Source organism: Rhinopithecus roxellana, chromosome 8, assembly GCF_007565055.1.
Source record: "Rhinopithecus roxellana isolate Shanxi Qingling chromosome 8, ASM756505v1, whole genome shotgun sequence".
Lineage (NCBI taxonomy): Eukaryota > Metazoa > Chordata > Mammalia > Primates > Cercopithecidae > Rhinopithecus > Rhinopithecus roxellana.
Window position 1 is genome coordinate 57,389,106 of NC_044556.1, and position 18,062 is coordinate 57,407,167.

Below are 18,062 nucleotides of genomic sequence, written 5' to 3' on the forward strand. Positions count from 1 at the left end.
CCCATTTGTCAGTTCAGGGTCCTACGGGAAATTATGTAACATCTCTGTGTCTGTTTTCTCCAAAAAGCAGTACAATTGTGCTATCTTGTAGGTTCATTGTTAAGATTAAATGAGTTAATATGTGTGCATTGCATAGTTTAGTACCTAGCATATAATAAGAGCATGTAATAGGTATTGTTTTTAGAAACAGCAGCTCTAAGTTCACTGAGAGAACAAAAGATGGATGACAGAGAGTCTCTATATCTAAGGAGCTGACAATTGAGTTAGCAATCTAAGACCAATGCAAAGAAATAATTAGTTAAAAATGTGTGACAATTGAGTGCCAACTTTTACATATCTTTCAGCTATAGACACTCATTACCATCTATTTGGGCTATGGATAATGAGATGGATTTAATATGCAGAAGGTTCCCTGGCAAGGCTGAGGCCTTGAGACAAACTGAGCTGAGAGCTCCAAAATGAACATAGGGTGTGTGGCAAGAAGCTCAGAGATGAGAAAGATCAGTGTAAAAGTGTGAAAGCTCATACAATAGAATTCAGGAACAGGGTTGTTGATTCTTTCCAGAGACTTTAAAGTGCTTCAAGTGTCAGAGTATCTGAAGGTCAGCCCTCTGTATGAGGGCTCCATGCATAAACCCTGCTTGATAATTGTTGCTTCTATTCTCTCATGTATGAAGAGTTACTCCATAAGGCCTTAAGCTTCCCTCCCTTGGCACCAGAAAAATGGACAGAAAATGTGACATGGATTTTAGCATGACTATTACCCACACTAATAAGGGAAATAAGCCTTTTCATCCCAGAGATTGTCCGTAATAGCCAAGTCAACTCTGTTCTCCAAAGTGTTATTCACAGGATTAGGAAATGAGCTGCATTAGTAATGAGGTCTCTAGATGCTCTGCTGTTTGGATTGTGTCTTCTGCCATTATCACTTGGGAGTAGTAAGTGTTGTTTTGGAGACAGAGACATCTAGTACTGGAGACAGACTATGTGTAGCTTATTAAAAAACACCTAAGCCAAAATTAATGCTTTGTGACCCAAAGATGAAATTCTTCCAGTGGATGGGCTTGTGAGAATCTAGGGGAACTTAGTGTGACTTCACTTCTGGTGTCAGACACAGGAAGACTGAGATAGGCATTATTTCCTTCCTCTCTAAATAGCTCCTTTAGCTATCACATTCTTGGTGCTATCTAAAGATTAGCCAGCAAAGGGAGAAAAACTATAGCTCTGCTCAGTATGACATTAGTGACCCCTCTGTTAAGGAAATTCATAGGCTCTTTAGTAAAATACCTTAGTTCCATAAAGTGATTGTTAATTAAATAACTGATGTGTTTTAAATAATCTTAGAAAAGGCATTGACAAAAATCTGGGAAACATTGTATAACTATCAGTAAAACAAACAAACAAACAAACAAACAAACAAAAAATCCATAATATATGATTGCAGGCAGTCGAATTTCCAGAGTGGTGGATATAATTCAGGCATAAGCACAACTCTCTAGAAGACTCAAAAAGCATGCTACTTGATGAGTTTCACTTCCTTAACTGCTGAGATGGGAAATGTTTATGATAGTGTGTACTGTTATTGTATAGCCAGTGATAGTCTATGGAAGGGGGAACATGGGCTCTCATAAGAAAGAATGTGATTTCTAAGAAGTTGGAAATGTAGATGAATAGAGTAATGTAGAGAAAAGGGCCATAAAGTACTTGGAAGACTGTAATTGGATCCTATACCTAAGGCTGTCCAAGAATCTAAGCTCCAGGGGAAAAAAGACCAATTGGGTCATCTTTATTTTCCTAGCACTAGCACAGTACTTATACTTTGTGACTTCCCAACACATTGAACTCTTGAACAAGTTGTTTTGCTTGGTAAAATCAAGCACAACTGTAGTTTAAGCAAATTGAAATGCACAGGAGACTTTTTGTTTTAGATTTCAAAGGTTGCTTTATTAATATATAATTCTGCATATTTATGTGGTGCATGTGATTTTTGATACAGTAATACAATGTGTAATGATAAAATTGAAGTAATTAGAATATCCATCACCTCAAACATTTATTATTTCTTTGTGTTGGGGACACTTCACATCTTCTCTTTTAGAAATTTTGAAATATAAAATAAATTCTAGTTACTTCCTGTACTATCAAGCACCAGAATGGATTCCTTGTAACTATATGTTTGTACCTGTTAACCAGCCTCTCTTCATCCACAACCTCACCATTTCCAGCCTCTTGTAACCATCATTCTCCTCTCTGCCTCCCTGAGATCAACTTTTTAAGCTCTCATATGTAAGTGAGGACATATGATATTTTTCTTTCTGTGCCTGGCTTATTTTGTTTTAAAAATTTATACATAATAGTTGTACATATTTACAGGGCACATGTGATGTTTCGGTACATGCATAAAATGAAAATGCACAGGAGATTTTTAAAGATTCAGGAAACAAGAGGATAAGCACGTTTTCTTCTTCAGGGAAAAATTGTAAACACTACGCTCATCTAGGATTGGGCCAGGAACAGGCCTGTTTCACATTTTTTGTAATTTATTTGAAAGCAAGGAAAGGCAATACAAACTCCAAAGTCAAAGACATTATCTGAATTTTGAGGTTTCTGTCTATCTGTACCGTCTCTACTTTTTTATCTCGCGTTTTTCCCTCCTCACCTACACTTTCTGGACTTTAGATGAGTAATCCTATCCTTGCCTACATTTTAAATTTCCCTTGTAGTATAGTTTGAAGTCAGGTAGCGTGACGCCTCCAGCTTTGTCCTTTTGACTTAGGATTGTCTTGGCAATGCGGGCTCTTTTTTGGTTCCATATGAACTTTAAAGCAGTTTTTTCCAATTCTGTGAAGAAACTCATTGGTAGCTTGATGGGGATGGCATTGAATCTATAAATAACCTTGGGCAGTATGGCCATTTTCACGATATTGATTCTTCCTATCCATGAGCATGAGCAAACTATCACAAGAAGAGAAAACCAAACACCGCATGTTCTCACTCATAGGTGGGAACTGAACAATGAGATCACTTGGACTCGGGAAGGGGAACATCACACACTGGGGTCTATCATGGGGAGGGGGGAGGGGGGAGGAGGGAGGGATTGCATTGGGGAGTTATACATGATATAAATGATGAATTGATGGGTGCTGACGAGTTGATGGGTGCAGCACACCAACATGGCATAAGTATACATATGTAACAAACCTGCACGTTATGCACATGTACCCTAGAACTTAAAGTATAATAAAAAAAAATAAAAATAAAAAAAAAATAAAATAAATAAAAAAAAATAAATTTCCCCATTCCACTCTGCATCCCTTTACTGATTATTCTTTTAGATGGAGCTGGGATAACATTTTTGGGGGAGTGTTAGTCGTTTAAATAACTATCTGGAAGAGAGGGAGGCAAATATTCGAGGCCACAGACCTGAATAAGATCTTCTGGTTAATAAAATAAAATTACATTATGAAAATAATGTGAATTAATTTTAATGTATGCATGTGTAAAGGAAACTGTGGTCTTACAAAAATGGGCTCCACACTATCAATTATAACCCAGGCAAGGGATCTAGATGTCACTGCAGATTGTTTCTAGATATATTAGTTGGATGAACGACTATGAGCTGAGGGAGAAGTAAAATATTGAGCATCTTCAGGAAAGAGATTAGAGGATTAGAGGCAAAACTGAAAATTATATTCAACTTAATCCACACCTGTGTTAGTATAATACATGCAGCAGTGCATGGATTTGGTCAATGCTCTTCAAGAAAGATTTTAAAAGAGCATTAAAAAAGTCCATTTGAACAACTGGAAGGGAAGTCACAACACTCTTAAAGTTAACGTTAGGATAATCGCATACTTGTTTACAAATCCAGAAATATTAGATTGAAGCCCCTCTACCCCTACCCCTGATCCTCTTAGAAATTTAAACTTGCTAATTTGGGGAAAATGAAAAAGAAATAACTGTAACTTCTAATAACACTAGTATTTATTGAGGGTTTCCTATATGTCAAATGCTAGGTCAAACTCTTCAAACAAGTAACCCATTTAATTTTCATGGCAATTCTATGAAATATTAACATGTTCAACTTACAAATGAGTTAAATATTATGGTTAAGATTCCAAGGAGCTATTGAGGAATTTATGCAGGAGAGCTCCATGAACAGGTTTTTGAAAAAAGTTAATGGCAACATCCAGGAGGAAGACTTAGACTAAGATCAACCAAAAGAAGACAGATTTGTTAGGAGGCCTTGTGGTGATCATAGAGGAAGGTGATGGCAGTCAGTAGTTGGGCATTGGTAGAAAGCATGAAGTGGAGGGGACAGGAAGAGAGAATTCCAGGAGGCACTATCTTTGTGTAGAAAAGGGAAGGTTGATAATTAGGACAGTCCTCAGCTTTCTGAATGGAGATAATGGTTAAACACGGTGAGAATTTATCAGGAGTAGATGTGGGTATAAAGAGCAAGGTTAATCTGCGCCAGTACAATCTCTCATGTTGGGTCTACTTAAGGTAAGACAAAAGGAGGGTGGATCAGCTTATTTGTATCCCCAACATAGCTTGGAATATGCATAATTGAATTAAAAATGTAGGATGATCCCTCTTTCTCTGATTAAATGAATATTATCTTTGCTCTCATACTAGAAAAATCTATTTCCTACTTAAAGAATGACCCTCAGATTCATTTTGCCATCTTTTCTACCTTTGATTAGAATTCAAGGAGACAATCTAAGTATTGCAATGCCATATCAAACCATTTTTTATGATCCTAGGTGATATTTATTGCAAGGTTTCTAGAAAAAGTCATCCGTAGAAGTGTTCTCTTTTCTACTCTTTGATGATCACTGAGGATTTTAGATGCAGGCTTAGATAAGTGAAGATCAGGACCTAAGGTTCTGAGGAGGAGAAGCATTCTCAGGACTCTCACAGGGCATTTGGCATAGAAAACTGCTGACAGTGTGAAAGGGATATCAATCAGTCTCACATCTTCTATTCTTCACTATTCCTCACTGGATCCTTGGGAAGTAATTCAGGAGCGTGTTGAGAAGGAACTCTAGAGCTGGGCACATTTGATGTACCACCTGCTTCTTCCTTGACATAGGCCCACTTCTTCAATTGCCAGGTAGTTGTTTCTTTCTTTCTTTCTTTATTATTATTATTATTATTATTATTATTTGAGACAGAGTCTTGCTCTGTCGCACAGGCTGGAGTGCAGTGGCCGGATCTCAGCTCACTGCAAGCTCCGCCTCCAGGTTCACAGCATTCTCCTGCCTCAGCCTCCCGAGTAGTTGGGACTACAGGCGCCCGCCACCACGCCCGGCTAGTTTTTTTTTTTTTTTTTTTTTTTTTTGTATTTTTTAGTAGAGACGGGGTTTCACCGTGTTAGCCACGATGGTCTCGATCTCCTGACCTCGTGATCAGCACGTCTCGGCCTCCCAAAGTGCTGGGATTACAGGCTTGAGCCACCAAGCCCGGCCCCTTTCTTTCTTTAAACAGCTTTATTGAAGTACAATGGATATATAATATATTACATATATTTAAAGTGTACAATTTAATGAGTTTGGCCATATACATACACCTGTGAAATCATCATCATAATTAAGGTAACAAACATATTTATCACCTTTAAACACTTCTTTGTGTCCCTTTGCTTTTTGTTTTGTTTTGTGGTAAGGCACTAAACATGAGATATACCATCTTAAAAATTTTTAAGTGCATATTACAATATTGTTAAAGAATTATGCTGTACAGCAGCTCTCTAGAACTAATTATCTTGCGTAATTGAAACTTTACATTAATTGAGCAACAGCTCCCCACTTCCCCTTTTTTTTCCCCAGTAATCACCATTCTATTCCCTGCTTCTATGACTTTGACTATTTTAAATACCTCATCTAAGTGGAATCATGCAATATTTGTCCTCCTGTGACTGGCTTATACCATTTAGCATAATGTCCTCCAGTTGTTGCAAAGGGCAGGATTTCCTTTTTATAAAAAGGCTTAACAACATTACATTCTATGTATATACCACATTGTCTCTATTCATTCATCTGTCAGTGGACAGCTGGGTTGTTTCCACAATTTGGCTATTGTGAATGGTGCTGTAATGAACATGGGAATGCAAATATCTCTTCTAGATTTTGATTTTAATTCAGGTATAGAAAATATGTTCAGTGTCACTAACCATCAGGGAAATGCAAATCATAACCACAATGCGATATCACCTCATAACAGTTAGGGTGGCTAGTATTTTTTTTTTAATCTATAATCAAAAGATAACAAGTGCTGGAGAGGATGTTGAGAAATTGTGCACTGTGGGTGGGAATGTAAAATGATGTGGCCACCGTGGAAAAGAGTATGAATGTTCCTCTGACCTCCATATAATCCAGCAAGCACACCTCTGGATCATATACCTCTGGGTATATATATAAAAAAAAAAAGAACCAGGGAGTTGTTTCTACAGCTCTCTTTCAGTTTGTTACCACCTTCTGATCACTATCTCTGTTCTCAATCCCAGAGTCCTAGGGTACCCTTCTATGCTTCCAAAGAAGGGGGTGAGGCAGGTGATTATTCTGAGCAAGTAGAAAACAGGTCTAGGGCATTGCTCAGAGGATGGACATGCTTTTCACAGAAAGCGTTGGTCCAGCTTACTCTGTTTCATGATTAACTCATCACATTTTCCTTTCCTCTGCCCAACTCTTTCAAACCTAGACCTACCTTGGTGCCAAAGCCAAATTCCACTTTTGTGACTGAGTTCCTCTTTGAAGATTTCTCCAGCTTCAGGGGGCAGCACAGACTTGTCTTTTTTGTTGTTTTTCTAACTTTGTACCTGCTGACTCTTTCTGGCAATATGATCACCATGACCATTGTTCGCCTGGACCATCATCTCCACACCCCCATGTAATTCTTCCTGAGCATGTTATCCATCTCTGAGACCTGCTACACTGTGGCCATCATTCCCCATATGCTTTCTGGTCTCTTGAATCCTCACCAGCCCATTGCCACCCACAGCTGTGCCACTCAGCTCTTCTTCTATCTCACCTTTGGCATCAACAACTGCTTCCTGCTCACAGTCATGGGATAAGACCGCTATGTGGCCATCTGCAACCGCCTAAGGTATTCAATCATCATGAGTAAAAGGGCCTGTATCCAACTGGCCTCTGTGTCACTGGGGATTGGCCTTGCATGGCCATTGTCCAAGTAACATCTATGTTTGGCCTGCCATTCTGATATGCCTTGTCATCTCTCACTTCTTCTGTGATGTGAGACCCCTGCTGAAGCTGGCCTGCACAGACACCACTGTCAATGAGATCACCAACTTTATTGTCAGTGTCTGTGTCTTTGTCCTACCTATGGGCCTGGTCTTTATCTCCTATGTCCTCATGATCTCCACCACTCTTACGATTGCCTCAGCTGAAGGTCGGAAGAAGGCCTTTGCCACCTGCACCTCCACCTCACAGTGGTCATCATCCACTTTGGCTGTGCCTCCTTCATCTACCTGAAGCCTAAGTCCCAAGGTTCCCTGGGACAGGACAGACTCATCGCAGTGACCTACACTGTCATCACTCCCCTACTGAACACTATTGTGTACAGCCTGAGCAACAAGGAGGTCAAAGATGCTCTGTGCAGAGTAATGGGGCAAAAGCCTCTGTCTCCTGAGTGGGCGGAGCAAGATGGCCGAATAGGAACAGCTCCAGTCTCCAACTCCCAGCGCGAGCGACACAGAAGACTGGTGATTTCTGCATTTTCAACTGAGGTACTGGGGTCATCTCACTAGGGAGTGCCGGAAAATCGGTGCTGGTCAGCTACTGCAGCCTGACCAGCGAGAGCTGAAGCAGGGCGAGGCATTGCCTCACCTGGGAAGCACAAGGGGGAAGGGAATCCCTTTTCCTAGCCAGGGGAACTGAGACACACAACACCTGGAAAATCGGGTAACTCCCACCCCAATACTGCGCTTTAAGCAAACGGGCACACCAGAATATATCCCTCACCTGGCCGGGAGGGTCCCAGGCCCACAGAGCCTCCCTCATTGCTAACACAGCAGTCTGCCGCGATCTAACCGCAAGGCAGCAGCGAGGCTGGGGGAGGGGCGCCCGCCATTGCTGAGGCTTAAGTAGGTAAACAAAGCCGCTGGGAAGCTCGAACTGGGTGGAGCTCACAGCAGCTCAAGGAAACCTGCCTGTCTCTATAGACTCCACCTCTGGGGGCAGGGCTCAGCTAAAAAACAACAGGGGAAGCAGCAGAGGCCTGAGCAGACGCGAACGACTCTGTCTGACAGCTTTGAAGAGAGCAGTGGATCTCCCAACACGGAGGTGGAGATCTGAGAACGGACAGACTGCCTGCTCAAGTGGGTCACTGACCCCTGAGTAGCCTAACTGAGAGACATCCCCCACTAGGGGCAGTCTGACACCCCACACCTCACAGGGTGGAGTACACCCCTGAGAGGAAGCTTCCAAAATAAGAATCAGACAGGTACACTCGCTGTTCAGCAATATTCTATCTTCTGCAACCTCTGCTGCTGACACCCAGGCAAACAGGGTTGGGAGGGGACCTCAAGCAATCTCCAACAGACCTATAGCTGAGGGTCCTGACTGTCAGAAGGAAAACTATCAAACAGGAAGGACACCTATACCAAAACCCCATCAGTACGTCACCATCATCAAAGACCAGAGACAGATAAAACCACAAAGATGGGGAAAAAGCAGGGCAGAAAAGCTGGAAATACAAAAAATAAGAGCGCATCTCCCCCTGCAAAGGAGTGCAGCCCATCGTCAGCAACAGATCGAAGCTGGTCAGAGAATGACTTTGACGAGATGAGAGAAGAAGGCTTCAGTCCATCAAACTTCTCAGAGCTAAAGGAGGAATTACGTACCCAGCGCAAAGAAACTAAAAATCTTGAAAAAAGAGTGGAAGAATTGACAGCTAAACTAATTAATGCAGAGAAGGTAATAAACGAAATGACAGAGATGAAAACCATGACACGAGAAATACGTGAGAAATGCACGTATTATTAATAATAAAAGGGAATAAAAGGGAATAAAAGCAGGCTGCCTAAGTCACCAGCAGCAACCCACTGGGGTCCTATTCCACACTGTGGAAGCTTTGTTCTTTGGCTCTTTGCAATAAATCTTGCTGGCGCTCACTCTGGGTCCATGTTGCCTTTATGAGCTGTAACAGCCTTTATGAGCTGTAAGCTTCAGTAACCGACTCGATCAACTGGAAGAAAGAGTATCAGCGATTGAGGATCAAATAAATGAAATGAAGCGAGAAGAGAAACCAAAAGAAAAAAGAAGAAAAAGAAATGAACAAAGCCTGCAAGAAGTATGGGATTATGTAAAAAGACCAAATCTACGTCTGATTGGGGTGCCTGAAAGTGAGGGGGATAATGGAACCAAGTTGGAAAACACTCTTCAGGATATCATCCAGGAGAACTTCCCCAACCTAGTAGGGCAGGCCAACATTCAAATTCAGGAAATACAGAGAACACCACAAAGATACTCCTCGACAAGAGCAACTCCAAGACACACAATTGCCAGATTCACCAAAGTTGAAATGAAGGAAAAAATCTTAAGGGCAGCCAGAGAGAAAGGTCAGGTTACCCACAAAGGGAAGCCCATCAGACTAACAGCAGATCTCTCAGCAGAAACTCTACAAGCCAGAAGAGAGTGGGGGCCAATATTCAACATTCTAAAAGAAAAGAATTTTCAACCCAGAATTTCATATCCAGCCAAACTAAGTTTCATAAGTGAAGGAGAAATAAAATCCTTTACAGATAAGCAAATGCTTAGAGATTTTGTCACCACCAGGCCTGCCTTACAAGAGACCCAGAAGGAAGCCCTAAACATGGAAAGGAACAACCGGTACCAGCCATTGCAAAAACATGCCAAAATGTAAAGACCATCGAGGCTAGGAAGAAACTGCATCAACTAACGAGCAAAATAACCAGTTAATATCATAATGGCAGGATCAAGTTCACACATAACAATATTAACCTGAAATGTCAATGGGCTAAATGCTCCAATTAAAAGACACAGACTGGCAAACTGGATAAAGAGTCATGACCCATCAGTCTGCTGTATTCAGGAGACCCATCTCACATGCAGAGACATACATAGGCTCAAAATAAAGGGATGGAGGAAGATCTACCAAGCAAATGGAGAACAAAGAAAAGCAGGGGTTGCAATCCTAGTCTCTGATAAAACAGACTTTAAACCATCAAAGATCAAAAGAGACAAAGAAGGCCATTACATAATGGGAAAGGGATCAATTCAACAGGAAGAGCTAACTATCCTAAATATATATGCACCCAATACAGGAGCACCCAGATTCATAAAGCAAATCCTTAGAGACTTACAAAGAGACTTAGACTCCCATACAATAATAATGGGAGAGTTCAACACTCCACTGTCAACATTAGACAGATCAACGAGACAGAAAGTTAACAAGGATATCCAGGAATTGAACTCATCTCTGCACCAAGCAGACCTAATAGACATCTATAGAACTCTCCACCCCAAATCAACAGAATATACATTCTTCTCAGCACCACATCGCACTTATTCCAAAATTGACCACATAATTGGAAGTAAAGCACTCCTCAGCAAATGTAAAGGAACAGAAATTATAACCAACTGTCTCTCAGACCACAGTGCAATCAAACTAGAACTCAGGACTAAGAAACTCAATCAAAACCGCTCAACTACATGGAAACTGAACAACCTGCTCCTGAATGACTACTGGGTACAGAACGAAATGAAGGCAGAAATAAAGATGTTCTTTGAAACCAATGAGAACAAAGATACAACATACAAGAATCTCTGGGACACATTTAAAGCAGTGTGTAGAGGGAAATTTATAGCACTAAATGCCCACAAGAGAAAGCAGGAAAGATCTAAAATTGACACTCTAACATCACAATTAAAAGAACTAGAGAGGCAAGAGCAAACACATTCAAAAGCTAGCAGAAGGCAAGAAATAACTAAGATCAGAGTAGAACTGAAGGAGATAGAGACACAAAAAACTCTCCAAAAAATCAATGAATCCAGGAGTTGGTTTTTTGAAAAGATCAACAAAATTGACAGACCACTAGCAAGACTAATAAAGGAGAAAAGAGAGAGGAATCAAATAGACGCAATAAAAAATGATAAAGGGGATATCACCACGTACCCCACAGAAATGCAAACAACCATCAGAGAATATTATAAACGCCTCTATGCAAATCAACTAGAAAATCTAGAAGAAATGGATAATTTCCTGGACACTTACACTCTCCCAAGGCTAAACCAGGAGGAAGTTGAATACCTGAATAGACCAATAGCAGGCTCTGAAATTGAGGCAACAATCAATAGCCTACCCACCAAAAAAAGTCCAGGACCAGATGGATTCACAGCTGAATTCTACCAGAGGTACAAGGAGGAGCTGGTACCATTCCTTCTGAAACTATTCCAATCAGAGACACAACAAAAAAAGAGAATTTTAGACCAATATCCCTGATGAACATCGATGCAAAAATCCTCAATAAAATACTGGCAAACCGGATTCAGCAGCACATCAAAAAGCTTATCCACCATGATCAAGTGGGCTTCATCCCTGGGATGCAAGGCTGGTTCAACATTTGCAAATCAATAAACATAATCCAGCATATAAAGAGAACCAAAGTCAAGAACCACATGATTATCTCAATAGATGCAGAAAAGGCTTTTGACAAAATTCAACAGCCCTTCATGCTAAAAACGCTCAATAAATTCGGTATTGATGGAACGTACCTCAAAATAATAAGAGCTATTTATGACAAGCCCACAGCTAATATCATACTGAATGGGAAAAAACTGGAAAAATTCCCTTTGAAAACTGGCACAAGACAGGGATGCCCTCTCTCACCACTCCTATTCAACATAGTGTTGGAAGTTCTGGCTAGGGCAATCAGGCAAGAGAAAGAAATCAAGGGTATTCAGTTAGGAAAAGAAGAAGTCAAATTGTCCCTGTTTGCAGATGACATGATTGTATATTTAGAAAACCCCATCGTCTCAGCCCAAAATCTCCTTAAGCTGATAAGAAACTTCAGCAAAGTCTCAGGATACAAAATTAATGTGCAAAAATCACAAGCATTCTTATACACCAGTAACAGACAAACAGAGAGCCAAATCAGGAATGAACTTCCATTCACAATTGCTTCAAAGAGAATGAAATACCTAGGAATCCAACTTACAAGGGATGTAAAGGACCTCTTCAAGGAGAACTACAAACCACTGCTCAGTGAAATCAAAGAGGACACAAACAAATGGAAGAACATACCACGCTCATGGATAGGAAGAATCAATATCGTGAAAATGGCCATACTGCCCAAGGTTATTTATAGATTCAATGCCATCCCCATCAAGCTACCAATGAGTTTCTTCACAGAATTGGAAAAAACTGTTTTAAAGTTCATATGGAACCAGAAAAGAGCCCGCATTGCCAAGACTATCCTAAGTCAAAAGGACAAAGCTGGAGGCGTCACGCTACCTGACTTCAAACTATACTACAAGGCTACAGTAACCAAAACAGCATGGTACTGGTACCAAAACAGAGATATAGACCGATGGAACAGAACAGAGTCCTCAGAAATAATACCACACATCTACAACCATCTGATCTTTGACAAACCTGAGAGAAACAAGAAATGGGGAAAGGATTCCCTATTTAATAAATGGTGCTGGGAAAATTGGCTAGCCATAAGTAGAAAGCTGAAACTGGATCCTTTCCTTACTCCGTATACGAAGATTAATTCAAGATGGATTAGAGACTTAAATGTTAGACCTAATACCATAAAAACCCTAGAAGAAAATCTAGGTAGTACCATTCAGGACATAGGCATGGGGAAGGACTTCATGTCTAAAACACCAAAAGCAATGGCAGCAAAAGCAAAAATTGACAAATGGGATCTAATTAAACTAAAGAGCTTCTGCACAGCAAAAGAAACTACCATCAGAGTGAACAGGCAACCTACAGAATGGGAGAAAATTTTTGCAATCTACTCATCTGACAAAGGGCTAATATCCAGAATCTACAAAGAACTCAAACAAATATACAAGAAAAAAACAAACAACCCCATCAAAAAGTGGGCAAAAGATATGAACAGACATTTCTCAAAAGAAGACATTCATACAGCCAACAGACACCTGAAAAAATGCTCATCATCACTGGCCATCAGAGAAATGCAAATCAAAACCACAATGAGATACCATCTCACACCAGTTAGAACGGCAATCATTAAAAAATCAGGAAACAACAGGTGCTGGAAAGGATGTGGAGAAATAGGAACACTTTTACACTGTTGGTGGGATTGTAGACTAGTTCAACCATTATGGAAAACAGTATGGCAATTCCTCAAGGATCTAGAACTAGATGTACCATATGACCCAGCCATCCCACTACTGGGTATATACCCAAAGGATTATAAATTATTCTACTACAAAGACACATGCACACGTATGTTTATTGCAGCACTATTCACAATAGCAAAGACTTGGAATCAACCCAAATGTCCATCTGTGACAGACTGGATTAAGAAAATGTGGCACATATACACCATGGAATACTATGCAGCCATTAAAAAGGATGAGTTTGCGTCCTTTGTAGGGACATGGATGCAGCTGGAAACCATCATTCTTAGCAAACTATCACAAGAAGAGAAAACCAAACACCGCATGTTCTCACTCATAGGTGGGAACTGAACAATGAGATCACTTGGACTCGGGAAGGGGAACATCACACACTGGGGCCTATCATGGGGAGGGGGGAGGAGGGAGGGATTGCATTGGGGAGTTATACATGATATAAATGATGAATTGATGGGTGCTGACGAGTTGATGGGTGCAGCACACCAACATGGCACAAATATACATATGTAACAAACCTGCACGTTATGCACATGTACCCTAGAACTTAAAGTATAATAAAAATAAATTTTAAAAAAAGCCTCTGTCTCCTTAACGAAGAGAGGTTGTGAAGCCTTTTTCTTTGAGTTTATAAATATGTATTAATTTTTAATGCTCTTTCAATAATGCCCTTTTGTATGGGATCAAGAAGACTAGACTAAATTGAACTGAGTACTAAAACTAGAGGTTTCTGTTTGAGCTTGTTGTGATCGTCTATGCCCTGCTCCAGAACATTTACAAAATAGCTTAGCATATGGTTATGAATGTAGGGAAAAAAAAACACACGCCTGGATTATGCACTCACATACACATGCACACAGCTACACACACCCTGAGAATATTTTGAGTTATACAACTCCATTAAAACATAAAGTCTGGCGCGGTGGCTCACGCCTGTCATCCCAGCACTTTGGGAGGCTGAGGTGGGCGGATCACAAGGTCAGGAGTTTGAGATCAGCTTGACCAACATAGTGAAACCCCGTCCCTACTAAAAATACAAAAATTAGCCGGGCGTGGTGGTGCACGCCTGTAATCCCAGCTACTCAGGAGGCTGAGGCAGAAGAATCGCGTGAACCTGGGAGGTGGAGGTTGCAGTGAGCCGAGATTGCACCATTGCCCTCCAGACTGGGTGACAGAGCTAGACTCGGAAACAAAACAAAACAAAACAAAACAAAACAAAACAAAACAAAACAAAACAAAAAAACATAAAGTCCAGCAGGGTTCTAAAAAGCTAACGAGCAAAATGTTTGGAAACCACCTCAGAAAGATTTTCCTGTTGACTGTTAAGGGTGTCAGACTAATTTGTGCCACATTTTAAGCAAATAAGTTAGAAGATAATACACACACATATGAATTTCTGTGGACATTACAGGCTTTCTTGTAAAAGAAAAAAAAAATAGCTAGAGGCAGACCTTCCAAGTTGATGGAACTGCTCTAACTGACCTAGGAGTAAAGAGTACAGATGTGGGAAAGCAAAAAAAGCATCAGCTACAGAGAACACAGACATGAACTGTCCACATTCCTGAGATGCCCAGATCGGAAAACTCAGATTGAAAAGAAGAACATGCTGAAAAGGTTAAGACTTTTCATACACTCAGCACAAGAATAAAAAGGTTGGAGGTTGAAAGGATTAGCAGAAGTATAGTTCCTCTTGCCAGGTTGACATAAAACTCTCTGAAATAGTTTTATAAACATAAGCACTTTAACTACAACTTCTGAAAAGAATTATTAACGAACAGAAATCTGATGCATGACTTAAAATTTTTCCAGTGAGCTCCTAAGCCTGCAGGAGTAAATTTTCAGAAGTTTCTTCTTCTGTACTCCCAACTTTAAACCTGAGTTATAAACAGCATTTTATGCCTGAGCATCACAGGAGGTGAAAATATATGTACTGGTGCAAGGAAGGATATTCTCTCTCTCATCTTTCCATTGCACTCTGGCCTTCTATACTGAGGAACAAGCATACCCTGAGTTTCAAATACAGTCCTACAGTGTCCAGAATCCATCCAATTCAATGGGGTGATCCTGTAGAGGCAAGACATCACTTCTGATAGTGTGGTAAAGTCTGCTGGATGCTGAAAATGGGACAATTCATTGGAAATAAGTTATTTAAGTCAAGTTTACTTGTCTTGCTTTGCCAAAAATTGTCATGTGAAGTCTGACTGGTGGTAAAAGATATCTTTGTTTTAGTGTCCAGATTTCTAGAAATGATAATAGTTCGTTGCTGTGAGGTTGGTCAAGAGACAATTTTTAAATCTTTGCTTAGTAGTTCTGCTGAGTCTGATTAGAAGCCATTGGGTAAAGGTCTGCTGGCCAATGTCACACTGTCTGCTGTTTGAAGTTGTATTTGGTGAATGCTGTGGCACATCACCTGGACTGCACTCCTTCAGGACCCACACAAGCATTCCTCCAGCTGCTGGGAGTGCCTTGGTCTAATGGCTCTCAGCTAAGTTCCTCTTCAAGCATTGTCCTTGTTAAACAGCTGCTTGTTCCAAGGTCATGCTCCCTTCCCAGGGATATACTACCTCCAGTGGTTTGTCTATTTAGGGTATTGCTTCGCCTTAAGATAAGTAGGAAGGGCTCTCCCAGCTCCAGAGGTTTTTCTTGACTACATCACATTTCAACTTTTTTGTTTTTGTCCAATATTGCTTTCTTCACTTCTTCACAAGTGTACATGCTGAGAGCTAATAAACGTGCTGTGTTCAAATCTCTGTCTCAGTGTCTGTTTTCCGGGGACCTCAACCTACAACATTTTAGGATCTCATTTCTAAAACAGCCATTAACATAAGTGTAGAATTCAAACTTTCAGCCCTGATATATTCTAGCAAATGCAAGTGGCTCCTGTATTTTAATTTAAAATAATTTTATGCTATTTATTGAACTATATTTACTGTGATTCAATTTGGTTGGCAGCAGTGCAGTATTATCTTCTTGGAAACTGGTTAAAAAATTAAAATCTGAATTTTCTCGGAATCCACAGGACGTCATTCTTTCTCTTCAAAAAATTATCTGTGAGCAGTCTCCATTTCATTGCAGCCCAATGCTAGTACCTTGCAGAGAACTTGCTGACCGTTGTCAATGATATTTGAAAATTGGAAATAACAGGAAAGACTGAAAGTGGAATTACGCCATTTAATTTTCAAAAAGGGGAAGAGTGTCATTGTCATAAGTGAAATATATAAGTGAATTGTTGTGGCAAGCACATTGATAGAGTAAAAGGTTTGTGGTGGGAATGTTGTAGCAATTGATGAAGTTCCAGATAGAGACTTGGCCTTGCTTGGTAAGTAGCTGTCCAGAGCTGGGCAGATCAGCTATGGCAGGAAGACAGCCTGACTCTCTGAGATTATCTAGAGTCCTAGGCTGGCAGGTGCCTCTGCCATCCTCAGCATAAAACTTCCATCTCCAGGTTGTCACCATTTCCCATTTAATGAGAAGAGGGAAAGATCAGAGTCCTTCTTCAAGTACTCAACTCCCCAGTATACTGACAAGGTGTACCATTTGTCTGAGTCTCCACTCTGAAGGTGGCCACAGGAGTTTGTCTTCCATTGGCTACCAGTGGGAAGCTACTGACTTGCTTTTCAGAAAATCAGCCCCTAACGATTGTGAATTCATGATGATTTTTTGTCTGCCAATTTGGAACAGCAATTCATAGGGTAGCAAATTTTGCCCTATGAACTGGGCTTGACCAATTTGGTAAGAGAAAGGAAGTGATAAAGGGGATGACAAGGGTGAATCTAGAGTGAATTATTTCTATTCCAATCATCTTTATAACACATGTACTCCATCTCTGGCATAGTAAAAAGTGTTTCATGGGTAAAGACATCTTTATAAGTGCCGTATTTTAGGGGTCCACAAAATACTCAAGCCCTGACCCTATGTTCCACATTCCCTCTGGAGCAAGAGATGTATGACTATTGGGAAGAAAATGGGTAGAAATAAATGAGTAGAAACCCAGACAGGTCTGGCACAAATGTGGAATTTAGATACTGTACACGGAAGAGCACAGTGAAAGAAAAGACCAATGTGTAGAGGACGAAGGAAAATTTTACACTGGAGCTTCTTGGGGAATGCATTCTGAGCCTTAGTGCCCGGATAATTACTACATATGAACTTAAAGTAATAAATTACAAAATATCTGAGCTCCATGGGACCTTAGAGACCACCTCCACCAGACTCCTAGTTTTAACAAAGAAAAAATAGAATCTCAGAGGCTGGCAAGTAACTTGGCCCAATCATAGCTAGTTAGCAGCTTGAATATCCAGACCTGTGTTCTATCCATAGTCCCCTTAATCTTGCAGTGAGGGTAAAGGGGAGATAAAAGTGAAATGTGATACTCAAGAACCTAGAAAATCTCTCAGAAAATGTATCTCAAGCTGATCAATTCCAGACTTTCTTATCTATATCAAATCTCTCAGTTTCGAACTCTGCATCACTGGCCTCAATCCCTTGTCTGAAATAAAGGGGTAAATTGCTGTTTAGCCTGATGCCTGAAATGCTGATGTGCTATGTAGAGCACTGGGGAGAAAGGTGTGGTTAATGAATGTGGTGGAAAGCTTGGTCCCAAGGCTAAAACATAAGATAGACCTTGGGGAGGTGGCAGAGGAAGCATCCTGAAGCAACACCAGGGAGTCTCCCAGGGAAACTTTGCCTGGC

At 40.6% G+C, this 18,062-nt stretch overlaps 1 pseudogene; it reads left to right on the forward strand.

Moving 5' to 3' along the window:
• The first annotated feature begins 6,910 nt into the window (after positions 1–6,910).
• LOC115898990 lies at positions 6,911–17,986 on the forward strand (annotated as a pseudogene).
• Positions 17,987–18,062: the final 76 nt, after the last annotated feature.